Source organism: Chelon labrosus (assembly GCF_963514085.1).
Source record: "Chelon labrosus genome assembly, chromosome: 12".
Classification (NCBI taxonomy): domain Eukaryota; kingdom Metazoa; phylum Chordata; class Actinopteri; order Mugiliformes; family Mugilidae; genus Chelon; species Chelon labrosus.
The window spans coordinates 19,701,503-19,724,048 of record NC_140345.1 but is presented as its reverse complement, the minus strand read 5'-3'; the positions used below and the strand labels follow the sequence as shown (position 1 = coordinate 19,724,048).

The 22,546-nt window shown below is 42.8% G+C and overlaps 1 protein-coding gene across 2 annotated transcripts in view; it reads right to left on the bottom strand.

Moving 5' to 3' along the window:
- Positions 1 to 22,546, bottom strand: part of znf407 (zinc finger protein 407) — a 147,226-nt gene that overhangs the window by 19,996 nt on the left and 104,684 nt on the right. The gene's annotated exons all lie outside the window — the stretch shown is intronic.

Genomic DNA, 22,546 nt, shown 5'->3' with positions numbered 1-22,546 from the left:
TCCATTCTCCTGACAACGGGCCAGTGAGACGCAGCCGAGGCTGGGAGAAAACTCAGCTCAGAGCAAGGGAGGGTCCGCAAGTCAAAGGAGGAAACATTACACAAGCCGTGTGCAACTCAGTGAAACATGCACAAAACACTCTACGAAGAAAAGAAAAAAATTAATGTAACGCTCAGGTGCAGGTGAAAATAAACAGAAGGCCCAGACGAATGTGTTCGGTTCATCTTGGCCTCGTGACAAAAATAGGAGAATCTTCTATTATGACTGGAACATTGCAGTTTACTTGTTCACACAGAGGGTCTGCTAGCCCCAAATTACAAACAACATCCCTTCACATTTCTATAATGAGATTTGTCATATAGTTTAGGCTCTGAGATATCCATCTTTGAGATTTTCGCCTCCACTGCAATTAACTGGAGGTGAACGCTTACAGCATTAAATTGGTTTACTTCAAAATTTAATAATCACTGAACTGGCTTATTGATCGGAAAGTAGCACCAAAGTCTAATCTCTCTTTTCCTGATATGCCCTTGGATCCAGGGAGCACTTCTTTTTGACACCTGCTCAGTCAACTTTTCTTTTGCTCTCTGCACAGTGCCTGTGAGCTCGCTTGTTTGTGCTTTCTACTGCTGGTTGCAAACTACAAAACTTGTTAACTAGGTTGCCAGCTGGACGGTGAGTTTATTCAAAAGACCAATTGTATTTGTACTCTGATCACGTAACTGTCTGCAAACCATTAATTTTGCAGAAATACTTTGAGAGAGAGGGCTAAAAAGTTGGTGCAACACAGATATATTATATTGTACCGAGGGTTGCAACACCTTGACTATGTAAATAGGTTGATTTGTGTGGAATACTTTGAAGCTGTGCAAGCAACCTCAACAAAGAAGATCTGCTGGCTTCCTGTTCCTGAAATGCCTTGACAACATCCTCATCATTTGGACTATGACAGTGAGAAGAACTCAACAAAGACTACCAAGCGCAGATGCTAATGGCTAGCATAGCAACATTGCTTACCAGTGCATTTGCACGTTGCAAGCGGTTTATGCACATGTAAACCTATAAAACTAAACTGTGCAGATTTCTATAAATAGATTTGCTAGATTTGCTAATTAATGACATGATATAGTAAACATGTGAACTTTTAGTAATAGTATTTTTAGGTAAAATTTAAAGTTTGACATATGTTCTTCATTCATAGATATCGGGAAAGTTCTGTTTATTATTTAGTGGTAAACCAGAGGATTCATTGACTACTTGGAAAACAGCTAATAGGTTAATCGAACAATAATCAATAGACTCATCGACAGAAAAAAAATAATTGTTTTCTCCCAGCTGCCCCACAAGTAAGAGAGAAATATGCTTTTTTGTAATTTAGTTCAACTCAACCTATCTGTGTATGCATTATAAAATAAAAGTTAACCAGTGTCTCAGAGCACGGTTGATATTATGCGTCAGGTTTTTTGAAATCTTAATTGCATCCCATGTATACACCATGTACGAACAAAGACACATGCAACAACACAAATGCATGGGCGACCCATAAATATGAGCATGGTCAATAGACAGACTTTGCATATTGACAGATGGATATCTACACCGGTGAAGTTAATGGTGATAAAATGCTCCGTGTTATCGCGGAGTGTAACCAGAGAATGGTAATAAAAGCTATATGAATGGGGACTGGCGTGTTTCTGAGGCGCCTCCGTGGCACCACCCATGACACCAAAGATGTGTCAAAGACAACAGACACTCAATACAGTGCTGGGCCGCTCCATCCAACCTACTATTATGGATTGTGTAGCCAGCGAGCGTTCTTTTAAGACGCACACATTGATCTGGCATTGACGAACCATTTCATATTAGCCAGGCTTTGCTCCTCACGGCATCAAGGGCAATCAGATGCGCTGTACAGCATCAGGCTAAATTTAACCTCCTATCAATCCAAATGCGATACACTCAAAGTCATCCTGCTTTAATCACTCACGGGGGTCACTTTCAAGTAAACCTGAACATCAGAATTAATTCAAAAAGGAACAAAAAAAATAAATCCTGATTAATATTTGGATTAAACTAACCTCCTCAGGTGGCAAAATCAGTCTTCTTGATTGCACAAATATACTGATAAATCCCTCGACCCACCACTTAAAAAAGAGCCAGGGCAGAGATATGTATTCTCTGAATAAATCAGCATTAGAGCAATATTGATTTGACTGCAATTCAAATAGAAAATTGAGGAGAGTAAGGGGTTACACACCAAAATGATACATAAATAAAGAGATTCACAACAGGACAAAAATGTATTCCATTCTCTCATATACAGTAGAAACTGTGGCACAAATTAATGTCTCTGGTTAGTTAGTTTTGTTAATTGGGCGTGCAAAATTAAAATGTTAACGTCACCGCTAGCTGGGATTGCAGAGAAGGCCCCTCCAGCTGTGTTTGACCTAACAGAGCGTGCTTCTTCCCCTTCCTTCTCTCTATGCTTCAAGTGTCTCCAAAACTAATAAAAAAAAAATAAACCCTCACAAATCCCCCCGTGAAGCCCCCCATGTGAACTGTCACATTAATAACACTGCACTCGTATTCAAATTTTCTGTCGAAAAGCTAAAGAAAGATTGAATGCCCCGCCGTCGCGCAGCCAAAGATTGAAGACGTGTCTCATTGACATTGTTAAAAGTTTATGAAAATATATGAATTCTCAAACGTGGCAGGCCGCCGTGCAGCTCCACTCCCAGCACTTCTGTTAGAGACCGCGGCTTTTAATCAAAATGATTGAATACCACAAGTTTGGATTCAGGGATTCTAATAGAGGACGGATAAAGTGTCACGGTCCAGAACTAGAAAAACCACACGGGATCACACATGCATGCATAAAAACCTTTCTACAATTTTTTTTTTTTTTTGCTTTCCTTTTTTTTTTTAAGCCATATCCCTCATTGGTAGGTATCTTGTTTTCCTCTGTTACTTAGTGCTTGGGTAAATGTTGAGTGTGTTGACGGCAGTGTACAGCGGGCAACTGTTAGTCTTTTGGCTCTGTTCCTTCGTTTTCTGGAGCAGATATGAAGCTTTATCTGGGGAAAGAGACATATGGCATCAACATGCACACACACTCTGACTCATATTCACAGACATATGAAGCTCCCTAAACATACAGTAACAGCTGCTAGGTGCATCACACGTGAACAAGACTGACAAGCGACCCTGTCCTTATATGACTTTGTGTGTTGTCTGTTGATATGTCGAAGTGGCAACTGAGAACTGAGGGGCGACATATACCCTCTAATGTGGCCACACGATGCATATCACTGCTAGCAATGCAAGAGCTAGAGCAATATCAACCTTGTTTGAGCTTAAACACCATACTTTTGTGTATTCTCGTTCCCTAACTGGTAAGTTTGACTTTCCCTGGAGGTATTAAATAAACCCTGTTAGGACACTAGCTCTACTCACCAGAAGTAAAGGCTGTTACATACTCCCTGAGAAGTGAGAAATTTGTTCTCGCAGCCTTTTCTGGACACATCAACGGGCAGAACTTTTTTCTCGTGTCCGGCAACTATTTTGTGACCCCCTGCAGCGGGAGGGCCCTATGAGGACTTCCCCTGAGTTTGTCACTTGAGTTTCTTGTGAAGTACAAATGACCTGGCCAGAATTAACTTTTTTCTTGTTCTTGCAGCCTTGGAGTAAGAACAAATTTCTCGCTTCTCGCGGCGTATACAACAAGCTTAAGAAAATTTAAAGGTCTGATAAACAAAATATGATTTATTGACGAACTAACCTTATAAGAAAGTGCTGGATGATCTAAGCAAGTCTTGCTTGCTCATTTGTCTTTCTCTTAAAATTAAGTTTAAATTGGATGGGATTTTTCTGGGGTCAGTTCAGTTTAAGAACTAACTATCAGCACTCCTAAAGACCACGCCTTTAAGTATTATTAATCACTGACTGTCTTTATTTACATGCCTCTGTGTCAGCGGTGCTATCCCGGAGAAACTTTGCTTGTTTAGTTGATGGCGGTTAAGCACCTGCATTGATAAAAGGAAAAGGAAAAATGCAGCAACAGTAACAGAGGCATGCACGCTGACAAATATATCAGCTAACTGTCTCTTGCACATTTACTTAACCTTATCTGTACAGATATGTTCTCTTCCTTTGTCACCGAGCCATCATCTGCATGTATAATGCAACATGAAAGAAAGCTTTAGATTAGCTTGTTTGTCAGGTGCTGTATAATTAATGTAAATGAGAGTCTGTTACACACTGCCTCCTTGTACCTCGATAAACAGGTAATAATCATTTAACAGTGTTTATTTCAGATTAGTGGCGATAAATGTCTCAAAAACAAAATGAGCCCATATATGTTTGAATTCAATTTACCACTTTTTCTTTGCACATATATGTAATATATTTATAATATATATGACATTTTACATGTTTCATCATCTACATCTATATATATATCACCTACAACAGCGGTTTAAATCAATAGCTGTTGAAGGTAATAATATCCTGCTATGAAAATTGTGGTTTGCTGTTATATTTAAATTGCACTGTCGAATGTTGCTGAGTGTGTGTCTGTATACAGTATGCACGTCTGTGTGTGTGTGTCCTCATAGTGCTGTTGCAAGCAGGTGGTGTTTTCCTCTCACTCCAGGAGGCTTCTCAAACAAAGAGCTTTTAGCATCAACTTATCAATCTCAGCTGTGACACGACTAACAGCTGGGCGGAGGGCAGGTTGCGATATGCACAAGCGTACTGTACCCATATTAATGCAGGCAATGCACAAAGCATAAGGCTAGGCGGCTGAGAGCAGGAGCAGAGTTAGCTGGGAGAGAAACACTGACGAGCTGCTGAATGGAAGAAGACAGACAGAAACGCAGCGTTCACATGGCAGCTGAAAACAGGATTACCTGTATGGACCAGATGTAACTTGCGTTGTAACTTCGAGTGCATCCCACAGATACTTGATCAGTTTGGGATCTAGTGAATTTGGAGGCCAGGTCAACACCTTGTGCTGTTTCTCATGTTTTTTTCGAGCTGTTCCTAAACTGTTTTAATGTGTGTGCCTGTGTCAGGCTACATCCTGCTGGGGGGAGTGCCTGGTCTGGTCTAGGTGGGTGGTACATGTCTAAGTAACGTCCACATGTCACAAGATGGTCAATGTTATTTACTTCTCCTGTCAGTAGTTTTAATGTTGTGGCTGATCGGTGTATCTCAGCCAACACTTACAATCTAGCATGGTGGAACACACCTGAGGAATACTTAAATAGTTTAATTGAATGTTTGTGCCATGCATCTGCACAAAAACAAGAGCCATTCATCTCACAAGCAATCAGCAGGAAGGTACGTTAAAACAATTAAACCCCACCAATGATAACTATTGGAAAGTTTAAGTCCATCAGTGATGAGTGGGTTACCATTGTAAATCCAGACAGTGACGGGTGGGGTAGAGATTGAGGCCCACTCAGTGAATGACCGGGTGAGTCGCTCGCAAATCCATCTAGTGTATCAAAGCTTAAGGCGTCATCTTCTTCCCTCCTCTGCCTTCTAAAGAGGCTCAGGAGTCACAGCTATCACTCTCTTCCTCAACCTCCGACTCCCCCCAACACCGCCACCACCACCACTCCCATCGCCCTTTCATTATCTCTACGGCAAGGAGGGAGAGAGAGAGAGAGAGAGAGAAGGGGGGGGGACAAGAAGAGGAGAGTGGAGAGGTCTGAAGAGGTTTTCAAATCCAGTGAAGCCTGTCACATTACAAAAACATGTCGCTTTAAACTAAATGTGAAATATCAGTAATTGAAGCCATAAATCCACTGTTGTGTTTCTCCTCACCTCCTCCCCCCATCCTCTCTTTCTCTCTCTCCGCCGATCCCTTCTTTGCTTTCTCTTTTCTTTTTCTTTTTTCTTTTTTTTTTTTTTTTTGAGAGTGCTTTTGATGAGCGGTAAATTGGAAATTATTTTGTGTTGTAATGCCGCCCTGAAACGTCTTCCCATTACCATGCGTCAGTCAGCACTGACAGTGAAATTACTCAACTGTCAATCTGGCTATCAAAAGAGGTGGGTGGAGGGGGTTGTTTCGTGGAGGTGGGCAGTGTATGTGTGTGTGTGTGGAGGGGGTGGGGGGCAATACTGGGAGTTGGAGATTGATCAATAAAGAGAGGGTGATGGAGGAGGAGGGGTTGGGGGGGGCAAAAAGGAGGGGAAGGGAAGGGTGAGGAGGGTGCATCATAATACTTCTGTTGTGATTGAATAAATCAAAGCTGTTGTGGAATTTAGCTGTCACTATTACCCTCCTCCTGAGTGTTCTTATTACTGTGTGTGTGTGTGTGTGTGTGTGTGTGTAGGTGCCATTACTGGCGCAGGCACCACTCCGCCAGGGCAGCAGCAAATTAACCATAATTGCAGATAAGAGACGGCAAGAGCGAGAAATGTATAGAATCAAGCAAATGGAATAATTCCTTTGTATGGCAATAATTTACGATCTGACCAAGGTTCGCCAATTTTAGCTTAGATTCTTCCCTGCTGTGTGTTGCACAGTTGCGCTTGTGTGTACGTGTGTGAGTGTGTCCCAGAGGGCACAGCTGGGTTTTTATTTTGTGTACATTTCATATTGATACGCAGCAGCTGGGAAATCACGATTGAGATAAGGCTTATACAGCAAATATCCACCAATATCATAAAACATATGTCATCTTTTCAGCTTTATGGCTTTTGATTCTTGCTAAAATGTGCTTTATTTAATGCAGTGTTGCATTACGTGCAGTGATTAACTGCTGCTTTCAGTAAAAAAAAAAAAAAAGAAAAAGAAAAGGAGGGCAAATAGCGACTGGAAGCTCTGGCCTCACCTGCATCCTTGAACATTGTACAATAGTTCCTGAATGGTCTACTATTATTACTACCGCAGTGTGTGTGTGTGTTGTTGTGATGTGTGTCTGTAATGACTGGTGTGTTGAGAGGTTCTGCGGTATATAGGGAGAGAGAGAGAGAGAGAGAGAGGCAGAGAGGAGAGTGAGAACTCCTTTATTGCTCAATGCTAAATTAATTGCACCAATTATTCACGGAGAGAGTTGTCTAGTGGCGGCCTTTGGGGGGCGAGGCCCTGACCGCTCTCCCTCATTTTTAATTGGCTGTCCTGTTGAATAATTGATTGGAGCAAATGTGAAATGGATGGGAAGGTCCAAGTGTCTTTCATCACAACAGGCCGGTCGCTCTGACAGCCGGCCACAAACAAACTCTGCTGCTGTGTGCAATAAACAAGCCGCACGCAGTTGTATTCGGCTCGGCCACTGCGGCGGGGTTAGAATAGCAGATAGGGCTCCTGTACGGGACACTGCCCTCTGAAACCCGGACAAGATCTACAACGGCGGTAAAACTGATACTTGCTGGACAGATATCAAGCAGGGAGGGCGTGTGGGTGACCAGAATAACACTATTTGTATAGAGTGAACGGTGAGCCAAGGTAAACACTGCTGAAATAATTTAAACTGCCAACTGAATAGGAGACTATATTTAATGTTAGTGACTCAGACTGGTGTGCGGAAAGATGATTTCTGATAAAGCACTTACTACTACTCCTAATGACCTGCTCATTACCAGCATATTATATAACGTTCAGTTTTACATTTAGAAAAAGCTAACAGGAATTCAATTTGCTTTGCTAGGGAAAGTCTCGGACGCTCTCAACTGGTCTTAAGTGGAAGAAGAGTTTTGCATGTACAACAGGATCATGGACGGGATATGAAGCTAGACATACCCTCCCTAATGACACAGGTTCTTTAGGAGCTGTTTTGAAGCTCAGTGTGGTGGCCGTCTTAGCAATGCATGACTCCTGCTTCATTCAAAAATGGGCAAAGAGGTGGAACTGAGACAACGTCCGGTTGGTGCAATATATGAAAATGATGCACCTGTACAGTGGTTCTGAATGGGTAAGATGACTACAGAGACCCAAAGGCTGTTAACATTTATTTCAGTTTGAGCATTTTAACACGGAGATCTACGGGAACTGGAAGACTTTTGGAGTCTGACTCAGGCGGCCATTTGAGGAACTGCAGTTCCAGTTTGACTACACGTCTTTCAGCACCGGAAGTTGTTGCGTGAATATTACCAAAAAACCTGTGAGTCCAAGGAGGACTGCTGAGGCTTGGTATGACCAGAGCAATCTTTAAACCCGGTATCTAGTTCTTCTTAATAACCACAAGGACAATAACACGGTCACTACCAATTCATATATGTGCGTTTCACAGCATCGCACTTCCCTCAATGGTACACAAACTGCCCTTGACTAATATTGACAGCGTTACAACCGATGGTGTCAGTTGTTAAAATCTAAACACTTCCTATGTTACTGGCTCTGGTACTGCGCTTCCACGAAACAAAGGATAAAAAATTAAAAATGCACAAACAAGTAACACCGAAGCCGCTAATCACACTCAGAATTAATGTTTAATATATTGTACATTCGTTATTTATTTTTCCAAATCCAGGATTTTCTCTCGTGCATACGCACACACATTCTAACATGTGCTTCACCCGCATCTACACACCTACACAAACACACACACACACACACAAACCCCTCAGTAATCAAAGGCTATTAACTCCCGGTGCTTTCGCAACAAAACAGATGTAAGATTCATGAGTGTCTGCCCGTGACTGTTGTCTTTGCCACAGGCTAGTAAAGAAACAATTAGTGCAGAGCTGGCCTCACTGTCCGCCACAATCAATAGTCCCTGATGGTCTTCTAAGCCTATTGACCGAGGCCTGTTCCTCTCCCTGACCCCCAATCTGTAGCAGCCGACAGCAGCTTCAGTCCATCTATCTGGACCTTGGGAGAGGGTTACCAGGTTAAGCAAGGCTCATTCCATGCAAACAAGCGTTTTCTTAATACTGACTACATTTGCATGCAAGGGGTGTTGTGGGGGGTTATCATGTGAAATGGGTTACTAGCTATTTAGCTTTGCACACAACGTAAAAAATAATAAAAATAATTAAGGCTGCATGAAGGGCTTTTTGAGGAGAAACAAAACAAAACAAAAATCTTTAACAAATTTTTCTTTATCGCTGAACGTTTGCATTGCAATTATCATCAGATGGGGTTAGAGCACAGTGTTTGCAGAAAAGGTTGCAGAAGCCTGAAGGTTAAAAAAGTGTGTTTCTAGTGTCTTTGATGGTCTAAATCCACTGATTGGCTTGAGGATCAGTTTTAGGCCAACACAATTCTAACTACAACTTATTTAACGGTTTAAATGTACTATTTTATCTGAAATTTGGAAAAATTCCTAGCATTATTCAAAAAATAACAATCCGAGGTCCTGTTTACCTGTTTACCTGTTTTCGGAGACTGTGTGTGTGTGGCTTAAACACAGCATCTTGTTCCAGTCATCTCACTTAACAGCAGCCTTAGTGGCACCGAGGCAATCTGCTGATGTTACAGTAATTGTCTGAGTTTGTGTTTGCGTCCTGACAAAACCCTCCTCCTTCTTCACTTGTAACAACATCTGGACCGGTCCTACTCGCTGCTCCCCAGCCTGCTGCGACGAGCCTCCCCTCCCCTCCTCTCCCCTCCCCTTCCCCTCCACTCTGCCTGCTAAGGAGGAGGAGCGGGAAGGCGACGAAGACGGAAGGCAGGGAAAGGCTGAGGCAGAGGAAGTGAAGCAGCTGTAAGGATAAAGGGCTGGGGAGCGGTGAACAGGTGTCACTCCCACTGACTGGCTGCCACTGTGCCCCCCACCCTGACCGCCCGCCCCACCTGCACGCCCACGCGGGTAGTGGGGTAACGGCGGTTAGGAGAGCAAACATCCCTCGCCCCACGCCTACCTTCCTCCTCCTCTTCAGATGGCACCCTAGCCATGGCTCAATCTGGCTGCTGGGCCCAAAAGATTAACATACAAACATGCACACATGTGCTCATTAGCACACGCAAATACCGGTACATATTCATAAGTGTACTAACATGAGAATGCATGGGAATAGACATGTTTGTCCTACATACGATACTTTATGCACCCAGCTACACAACCTTTATTTGGAAAAATTATTTAAACCCAGTTGCCACAATTATTTTTCTTGCTCTAGGTTACTTATTTTTAGTCTAGTTATCAGTTCTTCTAACTCCCCAGCATGGATTCAACAACAAAAAAGCTATTTGCCTTCTAGAGAATGATTCATAGCTTAATCAACTAATCACTTGTAACACGGAGAAAAGCAATTAAAAACCCTGATCGAAGTAGGAGGTGGTTGATTTATGACAAATGTGACGAGACAGTAAACCTGCCCACGTCGTAGGATCGGGACCAGTATTCATGACCGCCACCGAAGGCTCATTTGCGTACAGTAATCAAGATTCAAGAGGTCAGAACTAATGTGGGAGCATATTGATGTGCAAAAAAATATGACGTCTTTGTGGGAAATAATGGAGGCTGTCTCCCTTTAAGGCAATCAGTCAGTGAATCACTATACAAATGTAATTATTCACCCCTTTATCTGTCCGTCCATCCATCCGCCTGTGACCAATCATCAGAGCCCTTCCCAGCTTTTCATTTTATGCCGTTACAGGACAGCATGGAGGGAGGGTTGGAGAGAGGTGCAGGTGTGTGTATAAAGAACCCCCCTACCCCTCCAAACTCTCTGCCCTCATCCCTCCTCCACTTCCCTCCCTCCGTTGCCGTGGCGAGGAGGGCAGTAATTACTCTGGTGTCAGCGTTGCTGGGTGCGACTCCTCCCCCGGCAAGGGGCGGCGGGCATCCATAACCCATCGTCCTGCCATGGGGTAAACGCCGGGCCATCCATCACGCACCCACTTGACAAATACCTTCCATAATAGAAGTTTATTTTTATGGGAGGCTGAATCAAGGACTTTCCCATGCATACAAAAACGTGTCAGAATTATTTATGGCTTGTGCTGAGACGCACAATATGTCATATCAAAGTCCCATCCCGCTTGCCGGCGCTGCTGGAAGCTGCCGGCGCTTGGCCTGTCGATATCTCCGCTCGCTATCAATAATGTGGAACACCGCCACGATAAGCCTTAGGATTCGGAGGTCATACTTGACACACACAAACGCAAACATTATGGGAGCTGACACACACACACACACACACACTGTGACTGAGCCATCTCTTGCTTACATGCAAAAAAAACTCAGGCATGGTGACAGGCATAGACCTTCACATGTATGAACGCATGTACGCAGAAAACATAAATTCATACATCTGCTCACGTTCCCACATGAAATGTTCCGAGCTGTGAAAACAAACATGTTTTTGCACTTGAACACACAAAGACGGCACAAGAGAAATACCAATCCCTACATGAATCAAGTGAGTTTATTTTCTTTACCCTTAGTTTCTCCCTCAAGAATAAAACAATTACCCAAACAAAGCTGTTCACAACGCTGGACTTGACCCGCTGTGCGGCAGGCAGGACCGCAGAGTGCCGTCCGTCAGTCAAAATTACCGCCAAGGTCAGGGCGAAAAACGACGGTCTCGAGAAGAGCGAGCGCAGCTGATCTATCTGCAATGCCTTTGTGTACGTGTGTAAAATGTGTCTCCACGTCCGTGTGCGATAGAATAATCCCCGACAGTACGGGGGGAGTAAAAAAAAAAAAAAAAAGAAGAAAAGAAAACATAACAACTTAAAGGAAATCCCTACACTGCAGCCTGCAAATCTGAGAGCTGTCAATCAATGTGAGTGGCAACCCCTTTCGCCCAGAGAAACGGCAATAAATTGGGTTTCCTGATAAGGCCCCGGCATCACCGGCACAATGTCGGACCAAAAAAAAGGAAAAAAGAGAAAGAAAAAATGAGCTGCTTTTCCGTAGGCCACTTGAGTGCTGTCAGTCATCGTGACTGGCAGGCTCACATGTCGCCAGTGGAAAGAGCAATGGAGGAAAAAATAGATTAATGTACAGAGAAAGCAGCGGGGAGAGAGAGAGGGAGCAGAAGAGAGAGACAGCATTAAGCCTGGCTGGGAGAAAATGAATAAATATGATAAATATGATAATTGAAATGATGAGATTTTGGTACTTGGTATTGGATTCCGCAATGTGCCCAAAGGGATTAGTCCTTCATTCACTGTCATTTTCAGCCTTTCTACCCCCTATACACGCACATGCATATATAAACACCGAGTGCCCATGCAAAACTACACAGAATACATACATATAACCAAAACATGTAATTCTTCCAGGTGGTTTGTTAAACGTGTAAAACTCTAGGCAACAGACGGTGATAAACCTAAAAGTAGCCGTCTGCAAACCCACTGGCAAAGTGGAAAAAAAACACACACACACACACACACACACAAAAAAACAGCATCGGTAGCAGCGGGAGAACTTTGTCCTGTGAAGACAGAAGATGTATGGCTCAGGGGAGATAGTAGCAACAGTAAATGATTACCTTTTTACAAACTGGGCCTTTGTAATAAAATGCGTAGGGGGGAGTATTATCAATTCAGCCGCCCGGTAAAGATAGCATTTCTGAAGCCACGGCAAAGCTGATCACTATCTAAAGAGGAGCCTGAATCTGTATTCCTCACCGCAAGTCCAGGAGGCAGAGGGGGTCTGAGACCTGTACGTGTGAGTGTGTGTTTGTGCATGTGGGTGAAAAGTGTGTGTGTTTTTATGTACGTGTGTGTTTCTCTGAGAGAGACATCCGTTAAGGCCTCTTATGCCTGCAGGCTCCACCGTGACAGAACCAAGATCTATTTTCTTACACAAACAAACAGGAAAGACATGCAAGGGTGTATGCTCATGCACAAAAACACACACACACACACACCAAATCTCTTATATGTGCAACCATACACACATAGTCCTTGGGGCAAAGGACTATAAGATCGGAGATGGAGAAGTTCTATGTGAAATGGTGTGTGTGTGTGTGTGTGCATGTGTGCCAAGCCGAGAATTTCCGTTAGATGCCTGACTTCGGAGAAAGACACTGACACATGACAGGTGCACACACCTCCCCCTTCCAAAAAAAAAAAAATACATGCACACACTCTCAAACAACACACTTGTCTGATAGCAGTCAAACAGAGTGGAGACAACACAGAAGAGACAACAGACAGACCGGCAAACAGATAGAGAGACAGATAGCAAGGCAGAGCTCAGCTTCTGGCCCCGAGTCATATCACTCACTCTCTACACACAAAAACACATCACTAAAACAGTAAAACGTCCTAAAACACACACAAACCCCAAGACACACAGAGAAAGAGACAGATGTAGAGAGAAAAGAGTAAAAAGACAGTTAGAAAGAGATATCAGCGCAGCCTGAGGTGTTGAATTGATATTTATATGAAATTGGGTGACCGATGATGCAGCATGAAGGTTTGTTTTAAAACATAACATGTAACGTCACTCTCTCCAAAACAATTTAGGTATCAATTACTGAATTTAAAATGTAAAAGAAATCCATGGTAAATGATTGTCAGTGTTAAACTGGTTTAAGTCTTCACTTACAAAACGAAGGGTCAATATCAGAACTTAAAGCTATTACATGTGGCGTGCCACAAGGCTATATTTTAGGCTGTCTGTAATTTCTTGGCTGATGATTCCGCAATACTATGTTTAGGAACAATGCAATATAACGACATTGTATCCATCAAAATCCGTATTTAGCATTTAGGTATTTTGTTAAATTAGTTTTTTCATATTAAATTTGTGGGAATGCATTTTAGATTTCAAAGGCAACTGGACCTGACCTGTTGTTTTTTAAGATGGGAACAGGGAAGGTGAACTGAGATATAATTTGTTATCCATTTACAACACAGTCCTAACATGTCCAAAATGTCCGTTCAGTCTGGAATTTCTGGTGAAACGTCTTCAAGAAAGGTCACGCTGCGTTGGCTTCAGCTTTGTTTGCTTTTGGATGTTTAAGTTTAAAGTTTTTTGTTTTATGCTCCACTTTTTGCATTTTGGCATTTTGATTCGTCTTTTATTATCTTGGGACCATGTTGGAAAACTAGTGATTTGTTCTTTGGATTTTTATTTGTGTCTTCCATCTAAGAACAAACCATATCATATTCTTTGAGAATTACTGTATTATCTAATATACATAGACAATTTGTTGTGTTTCTTGTATATTATGTGGAAAAAATTACAAAAATGAATTCTTATTAAAAAATGTCAATATTAATTTGTCGAAGCAAACACCATATTACAAAATGTCTTAGACTTTTAGTTCTTCTGAATAAGATTCAAATACCTTACTCAGATTTTATATTATGTTTGACATTCTGAGACATTATGGTCCTGGAAACCTGAAATGACATTAGATCAAATTGGCAGTTCAAAGCGATTTAAAACTAGTAAATTAATAAAGCAACCAAACCATACAATGAAAGCGTGCCAAACTATGATCTACAATTTCAAATGAAGTGCCTCTCAACTTAACAAATTCATAATACATAACTCTGCTATAGAATCACAAAGGTTTTTCCTTCTCGCCAAACTCCTTATTTCCTTTTTTTTTTTCACAGGTGTCAGAAGAGATTTCATGGCCTGTGCGTATGTGTGAATATGCCACACCCCTTTTGAGTACTAATTTACCCTTTTAGGTTTAATCTCCCTGTGAGTGGCTTTTCTCGCCCTTTAATTAGGCTATGGGGAGTCGACACCAACACAAAACGCACACACTTAGACTTCAAGACGCACGCACAGACTAATCCTTGTTACCATATACTCACACACACACACACATAAACAGTATATGCGCACATATCCAACTCAAATGTTAAAGAAACAGTTCCAGACTTGAGACACGCTTTGGTGAGACAGTCCTCATCAGCCCTCTGTGGGCCCCTTTCACACTCTGGCTCCCCTCAACTGCACTAGTCACCAAGACAGGACAGGAAAAAAATAAAATAAATGTAAAAAAAAAAAAAAAAAAGGGAGGGAGAAGAAGAAAATGAGGGAAAAAAGTGAGATATTCTGCGTATGTGAGAGGACAGAAAGAGGTGCTGGTGGTGAAGGCGTTCATCGCTTAACTTTTTTCCATTTCAAATCTATTTGTTAAGGCTGCATTAAGCCACATCAGTTTATGGCAGACCCAAGTGGCAGTGGGAGATAGATATTTGGACTACATATAAATTTGTTGGAGATATTTGCACTGAGTAAACCCAAATGATGTGGTGAAGAAAGTCAATGCAACAGATTAGATGTGTATTTCTCTTATGCTTCACTTATTGGTTCTATCACGAAGTTTGTGACTTGACAGAAGAAACAGGATTTTTCCCATAATATCTTCAGGGTTAGAGTTTACTGTGCAAATCGTTTGGGTCTTAGGTATGATCTGTTGTGCTCGCAACAAGTACTCCAGAAGAGGTTTCCCAGGTAAAACATCTTGAATCTGGGTGAAAATAAACGTACTTATTAACTTAAATCCAAGCTAAGATCCCTAGTAGTGGAACGATCCGATTTAAAGATGGACAAAGCCAACATCCAAAGATCAAAAAACTGTGCTATGAATACTTGGTTGCCGCACAACTTCATCTAACAGCAACAACACAACCACTGAGCTACATCATTTAGGCCATAGAAAAATGGGCATATCTTTGCTCTATAGGGAGCATCACTCTAATTAGTGTCCCCAACCTGTGTCACTGCAAACTTAACCTCGAAACTCCTTTATTCCACTGTTTAACTTCCTTTTCTTCTTCTTCTTCTTCTACAAACAGACCACAGATTTACCCAAACAAAGCAGAGCACTAAAAAGGGAAATACAATAACAGCAGTAGTGATAGTGGCTTGTTATGTTGGAAATAAGAGGGCACTTAATTGGGGTCTGATAGTCTAATAGGCAGGCCCTCTGATTACCAACTCTGCACATTGGCTTAAATTAGCCCGCTGATGAGAAGCCAGGGGATTCAATTATGCTGGGGGAGAAATAAGGGGCCCTAATAGGCCACTGTATCAGGAAACATGGGACTGGGCTGGGCTAAAGCGCTGGTAATTGGTTGTTTAGTTGGGGAAAGTTGAGCCTGTTGGTTAATTAGAGATGCTGAGACGTTTGGAGAGCCACCAAACAGACGACACACGGAGGGAGGCGAAAGGAGGAAGACGAGGGTCCTTAAGCGCAGCGAAAGGGTCAAAGGTCGTGGTGGAGATCTAAGAAGGGCTCTTCAGCCAATGAGGGTGCAGACCAGGGAAAACATGTTGGTGCTATGGAGCGGTGTTGACTCAGTAAAGGTCAAGATGGAGCAAGCTGAGCTGCAAGTGAAAAATCAGCAGTCTGGCCTTGTTTCTCAACCTCCTCTCCTTAGCGTTTCTTTTTCTTTTTTTTTACCCCGTCTCTTTTATCTTTTCTTTTTTGCTCACCTTTCTCATCAATAACTACTTCTTTCTGTCTTTCTTTCTTGTCTCAGGCAGGTTTAGCTGTTAGCCGGAGCTGGAAGTGTACAATGTGTCTGAATTGAGGGAGAAGGAGGACTGAATTATGGATGAGGCTTTATAGGAGCCGGCGGCCTGTCTGGTCCCATATTCACTGTCCCATACAGGGGGAGCAGCCCTGCCTGAGAGCATCCCTACCTCATGTCACTCACACAAGGTGTTTGTCTATGTGTGTTTCCGCCTAAGTGAAGCGTAGTCATGTGAAAGCCTACGCCGTCAGTTCAAGTTCGCGCGGCAGCTATTTTTCCGTTTTATCTTTTGATTAAAAAGAAAGAACTAAAATAATCCTTTAGGATGTCTATAAAATGCTAGTTTACAAAAGTGATTCTCCAATTCACACCGGGGAATTGGTCCAGAGCGTCAAAACAAAAACTTGTGCTGTAGCTTTCCAAGAAAAGTTGTTACAGTCTTGAGAAGGAGAAGATTTCTCATTAACTACTGAACCCAGTTGAGGAAAATGCGCGTTGCTAAATCTCATCTATACATGTTTTTTTGTGGCTGCAAAGCAGTTCATCGCCGTCCCCCTAATTGTGCCACTAAGAATCCGACTTCCTATCCTCCCAGTGTCGTGATCAGACTTAAAACCGTTGCAGATTCTCACAATTTCCATTCTTTAGTCCTGCTGTCATACCGTGCAATGGTTACACTGTGCCCTACATAAGCCATCTGCAACATTTTAGAAGAGTGCAACATAAGCACACACCTAACATAACTGTGCCATTGCAACACCAGGGAGGATACATCATGTGTCATCAATCTGCTTCACAGTTTCTGATAGTCACAGAGCTTGTCCAGAGGCTCAGGCAGAGGCAGAGCTTGACCCAGTCTGACAATGACACTACCCTTCCACTCATCATTTATCGTGTGAAAATAAAAAATAAAAAAATAAAAATCTGTCTGATGGCGTAAAGGTGACAGAAACACAATGTAGACATCACTTCGTATTTGAAGAATCCTACAACTTCAGCGTCTCAATACTGACTGGATGAGACGTGTCGGTCTTTGGTCGTGAATGGCCACTAAATGGCTGAGAGGAAGCACATGGGATTGGCACCGAGAGGAAGGGAAGGGAAGAAGAGGATGAAACAAAAGAGCGTTTGTTGTGGCTGATGTGTGATAAATGCAGCCGGTTGGGGGAGTTTTCACGCTCATTGGAGCAGGTCATTATGCAGGAACTGCTGCCTGCTCGGCCCAGACCGGCCCTGTACTGGTTTTCTGAGATGCATGCAACGGATGGTGTGCGAGTTTCCCTAAAACGCTTAGCTAAACCCCAAACAGACGCACAGATCCGTTGCTGCACGTCTCGTGGGACGCTGGCAGCGAGCAGCTGCTTCTCAGCTGTAATATTTCTAACAAGACTTAATGGGGAGTGTGCGGATGCAAAATAGCTGGTATAAAACATTGAGCAACAGTTCAAAAGAAGGATAGGCGAGGGTTAGGAGAGGAACGCGTTGAGTTGAGGGTTCAGTTCAGTGGCTGAAAGTGAGCTAATCAGGACCAGATGAAGCTGTAAGATGCTTCTCCATGAGGGAATTCACCAATTAACACCTCCACGCTGACATGAAGTAATCTTCAAGTTTATACATGTAGGCTTGCCGGGGTAACTAACAGACATAACAGAGATAAAAACGGACATAGTGTGAGTACAAGAGGCCTTATTCGCTCTACTTTCAGGCCAGATATGAAGCAACAGAACAGAATAAATAGGCTAACTTTTTTCCATCACAGTTTGCATGTTCCCTTTCTGGTAAAAACATCTTACATTTCACGGTTTTACGATTAAAACTTTAAATCCTCAGTTTCTTTTTTTTTTTAAAGTATCAGCTCAATGTTACACAAACAGTGCCGTGACAGCATCAGATTCTTCTTCCCTGTTCTTCTGATGTTGCATATTACTGAACAGAATGACTTTTTTCATTAATGTCTATCATGCAGGTGCAACATAAGGAAGGTGACACAAAGACACAGGTTTATCACCAACGCTGACGACTTGATGTCCTATCAAGGTTTTTCAATAAAAAAAAAAAAAAAAAAAACTGTGATGCATTGTTTTTTTTTTTCCCTTTCTCCACATATTTTCCCACGTAGAAACGTGTCACATATAACACGTTGTTATTAGAAACAGATGTTGATTTTATCGCCGGTGTCTGTGGCTTCTTTCACAACGTCGACACAGTGTCATATGCGCTGGGATACCAGGACACATTTGCATGACATACACACCTGTCCCCCCCACGATCCAACACGCCGCTGTAACACGATACGCAGGTAAAACTCATGAGAGTAATGTTTCATTACATGACGAACAGAAGGTGAGAGTGAAGACGAGTAGCTGGGGAGGCACGCAGATGCATAACTTAAGTAAAAGCCATCGAAACCCATATTTGTTTACAGATTTGTTTAATAAGGAATAATATATGCAAACAAATGAATTTGCCTGTGGTTATAACTGTGTATTAAGATCATCACTTACAAGGCCAGGCCTCCTCTAGCCCTCTACAGTAGCCATCCATCATGCATTATTAAGGAAAATAGAATCTGCATAAAGCAGCAACAATGCCTTGAAGAAGTTTATTTATTTATTTGTTTTATCTTTTTAGGCACTAAGCAGCAGATCCTCAGTCGCTGTTAGCTAATTACAAAGCATTTGATCTCTGTGCCCCGAAGATACGCAATTATAACCTTGGTTGAAAATTAGGGAAATATTTCACAATTAAAAATAGTGGAATGAAGATGCGCCGACGAAGCTAATGGCGACATCTCACCTGTGTTTATGTGTGTGTGCGTGTATGTGTGTGTGTGTGTGTTAAACATAGGTTTTGGGACTCAACAAGACGTCAGGCTGATTTAACAAAGCCACTGCCCGGCAACCACAGCTGACCTCGCTGGTGGGAGACAGCGAAGAAAAGATATATACCATTTCCCCAAGCTGCTGCAGTCGTACTGGCAGCATTTTAACTAGAAAGAAAGTTCTAGTCCCGGGGCAATTTAGCAAAGTCGCAGCCGTCTGAAGTACCTGTAGCTCCAGCTCTGCCGCGGTGCTATCTAACGCCGAGATCACACAACGCGCCTCCACTTCTTTCGGGCGTATCTCTCTGCAGATCGCGTAAAGGAAGACAATTGCCATTACCATTTTATTAAAAAGTGTCCTATCAGCAACATTTTTCCCCCCTCACATAACTAAACTCCTTTCTTTTTTTCCTTTCTTTCTTTCTTTCTTCCCCTTTAAATTCTAATCATCATTCCCCTCCATCACTTTCTGAGTCTAATTCCCTCTCTTCCCTCCTTCGTTTGCAAAGGACCTCTGCTTTCATCCTTGAGAGGGGCTTTAATTCGAAGTGCGACGCTGAATAAAGAAGGGAAGACAGGGAGAGAGAGGGGAAGAGAGAGAGAGTGATATGCAAAGACAGTGCAGCAGCCGAGACGTTCGCGTGTCAATCAATCCGGCGCGAGGGGCTACAAGGGCCCGTGACTAGGATGCGTTTGATCTCTGTCTTTCAAAGGGGGAACAGCGGGAAGGGCCATCACAGACGATTTGCCTCTCACTGCCGGCCCTGGTGCCACACTGACAGAGAGCAATCACAAGCAGGTTAATTCAACATCTACCTTCTTAATCTTTTTTTCCCCTGTCTCTTTCTTTTGGTCTTGTTCTGTCTACTTAGATGAAGAACTGCTCTCTCCGCTACCACCCCCCACCTCCCGTCTCCCTCTTTTGAAAGAGGGAGAAAGATCACAAGTGTGCTTTCAATGCCTTTTCAAATCACCTATAGTTTAATTGCTTTGGTCTTAATCAGGTGGAGTTGTTGACTTCCTGCATTGCTGCAACACTTCATTCAAACTATAAACACTTCCAGAGAGTGTGGCACTGGTCACGTCTTTTTTTTTAATTATTATTATTATTTCTGGGGCAAGAAACAACGTCCGCTGCATTTTTAGATAATTTCTTTTGCTGTCATTCTTCGGTTCATATCTGTGATGCGGTGTGAGCTGAATATGAATTAGGGTGTCAAGATGACATCCTCAAAATATGCTGCTTAAATTGACTAAAAGAGGAGGATGCGTTTCCTTCAGATGACTGAAAGACGACGAAAAACTCCAGACAAGATCTGACCTTCGCGCATTACGCTGAAATCCGAAACCCCCGATGTACAGCCGATGCCAGTCGCTGCTTGCTAAGGAATGTCCTTCTTTTGGTGGCGTAAGTGTTGCGTTTTCATACGGTTTAACGGGTCAAACTTTGGAGGAGACAAAGGTACAAAATGAATCTGTGAGAATGTGTTCTCCACCAAAGGTCAGCCGTGCACGAGGACAAACAGAGGTGAGGGGAGATGTGCGGTGAAAGGGTAAAGAGAGATGTAAAGGTGCGCTTTGGTTAAAGGTGAGAGGGAATATGAAGGAGGGAGGTGTTTTAAAAGTAGCTGAAGGCAAAAAGGTTGAGCAGGGAGGTTAGGAGGTGGAAGTAAAGGAGATCAAAGACAGAATTCGGCCTTTAAATTTGACAAAAGGGAATTATACCGAGAATAAGCCTGTTTCAGGGATTCAAAACAACAAACTTTTAAGAGTCATCACAAGGACGCGACCCGGATGCATACAGTTTCAATAGGAAATAAACCATAAAGTCGCCAGAAAGCAGCCATTTTCCTGTAATGTCCCTGTCTGGCCTCTTTCCCATGGTGCAACCCCACCAACTCTACTGCCTTTAAGTAAGGTCAGAGGGATAACAGGATAAAGGCTGTCCTCTCTGCTCCTCTGAAGGACAAGCACTCGGCCGATTGGATTTGGTGGCCTTCAAGGACAAAGGGAGAACACTGGGATACAAAGGAACCAATAGAGAAGGAACAAGATTTCATCTGTCTCTATGGCCTGAGTGATTGGCAGGGATGGCTAGACCAGCAATCTTTGAGCTCTGCCTCTTTGTGGATGGGTGCCCTCCATCAGCATTGAATAACAAGGCTAGATCCACCGACCAAAATGCACTCAAAGAGTATATAAGATCAGACCCCTGCGGAATAATAGAACCTGGGCAGGTGCTGTAGGGCGGTCAGGTGGTTTCATTCAGTGGACTGACTGCAAATGTTGACTTGTCTGCAGGTATATGTTTTGCCACTCTAGCATATAATGCAGGAGAACAGGTTGCAAGAATAGGTTTAAAAATCCTTGGCGGATGTTTTTCATTGCTTATCCACAAAGTTGGTGGTCTTTTTAAAATAGAAAGGGCAAAAACAACGCAGCAGGACCGTAACTGTGATTCTCAATCCTACACATAATGCTCAGAGACTCATCTTTAGTTAGATTTGTCGAAACAAATCAGATCTCTGGAAGTTGTAGCTCAACAAATGTCCAGGTTTAACATTTACCTTTTAGCTTTTCAACGGAGCATCTAAACAGTTAAGAAGAAAAAATAAAAAACTGTGATAGTAGGGAGCAACTCCCAGATAAGAATTCTTTGCACCTCGGGCAAGACGCCGACGGAAATAAGTATCGAGATCCTTCAAACATAGAAGTGTTCAGGATTTCTAGTGCTGTTGTTTATGAATGTAGACATACTTTAAGTTCTATGAAGTTTTACTGCTGATGAGAACTATTCATCTGGGACGGGTATTTCAGTGCATTATGTGCACCGATCAGGCGTAACATTATGATCACCTTCCTAATATTCTGTAGGTCTCCCTTGTGCCTCCAAAACAGTTCTGACTCATTAAAGAATGGACATGGGCCTTCTGAGGGTGTCCTGTGGTGTCTGGTAACAGAATGTTGTTAGTGGGGGCCATTGGGTCCTATGGGTTGAGGGGAGGGGCCTCTGTGGATCATCCCACAGATACTTAATGAGTTTGGGATCTAGTGAATTTGGAGGCCAGGTCAACACCTCGTGCTGTTTTTCATGTTTATATGTGTTTGTGAGTCTGCATCCTGCTGGGGATGGCTGCTGCCATGAAGGAGTGTCATTGCTATGGGGTGGGGGTGTCTGGTTTTGCTCTAGGTGGGTGGTACGTGTCTAAGTAGCATCCACACAAATGCCAGGTCCAAACGTTTCCCAGCAGATCACTCCATTGTCACAAGATGGTTGATGTTATTTACTTCTCCTGTCTGTGGTCATAATGTTATGACTGATCCCTGTATAATAGATGTTGTGGGGTACGATATCTAGTGAGGTAGGGGGC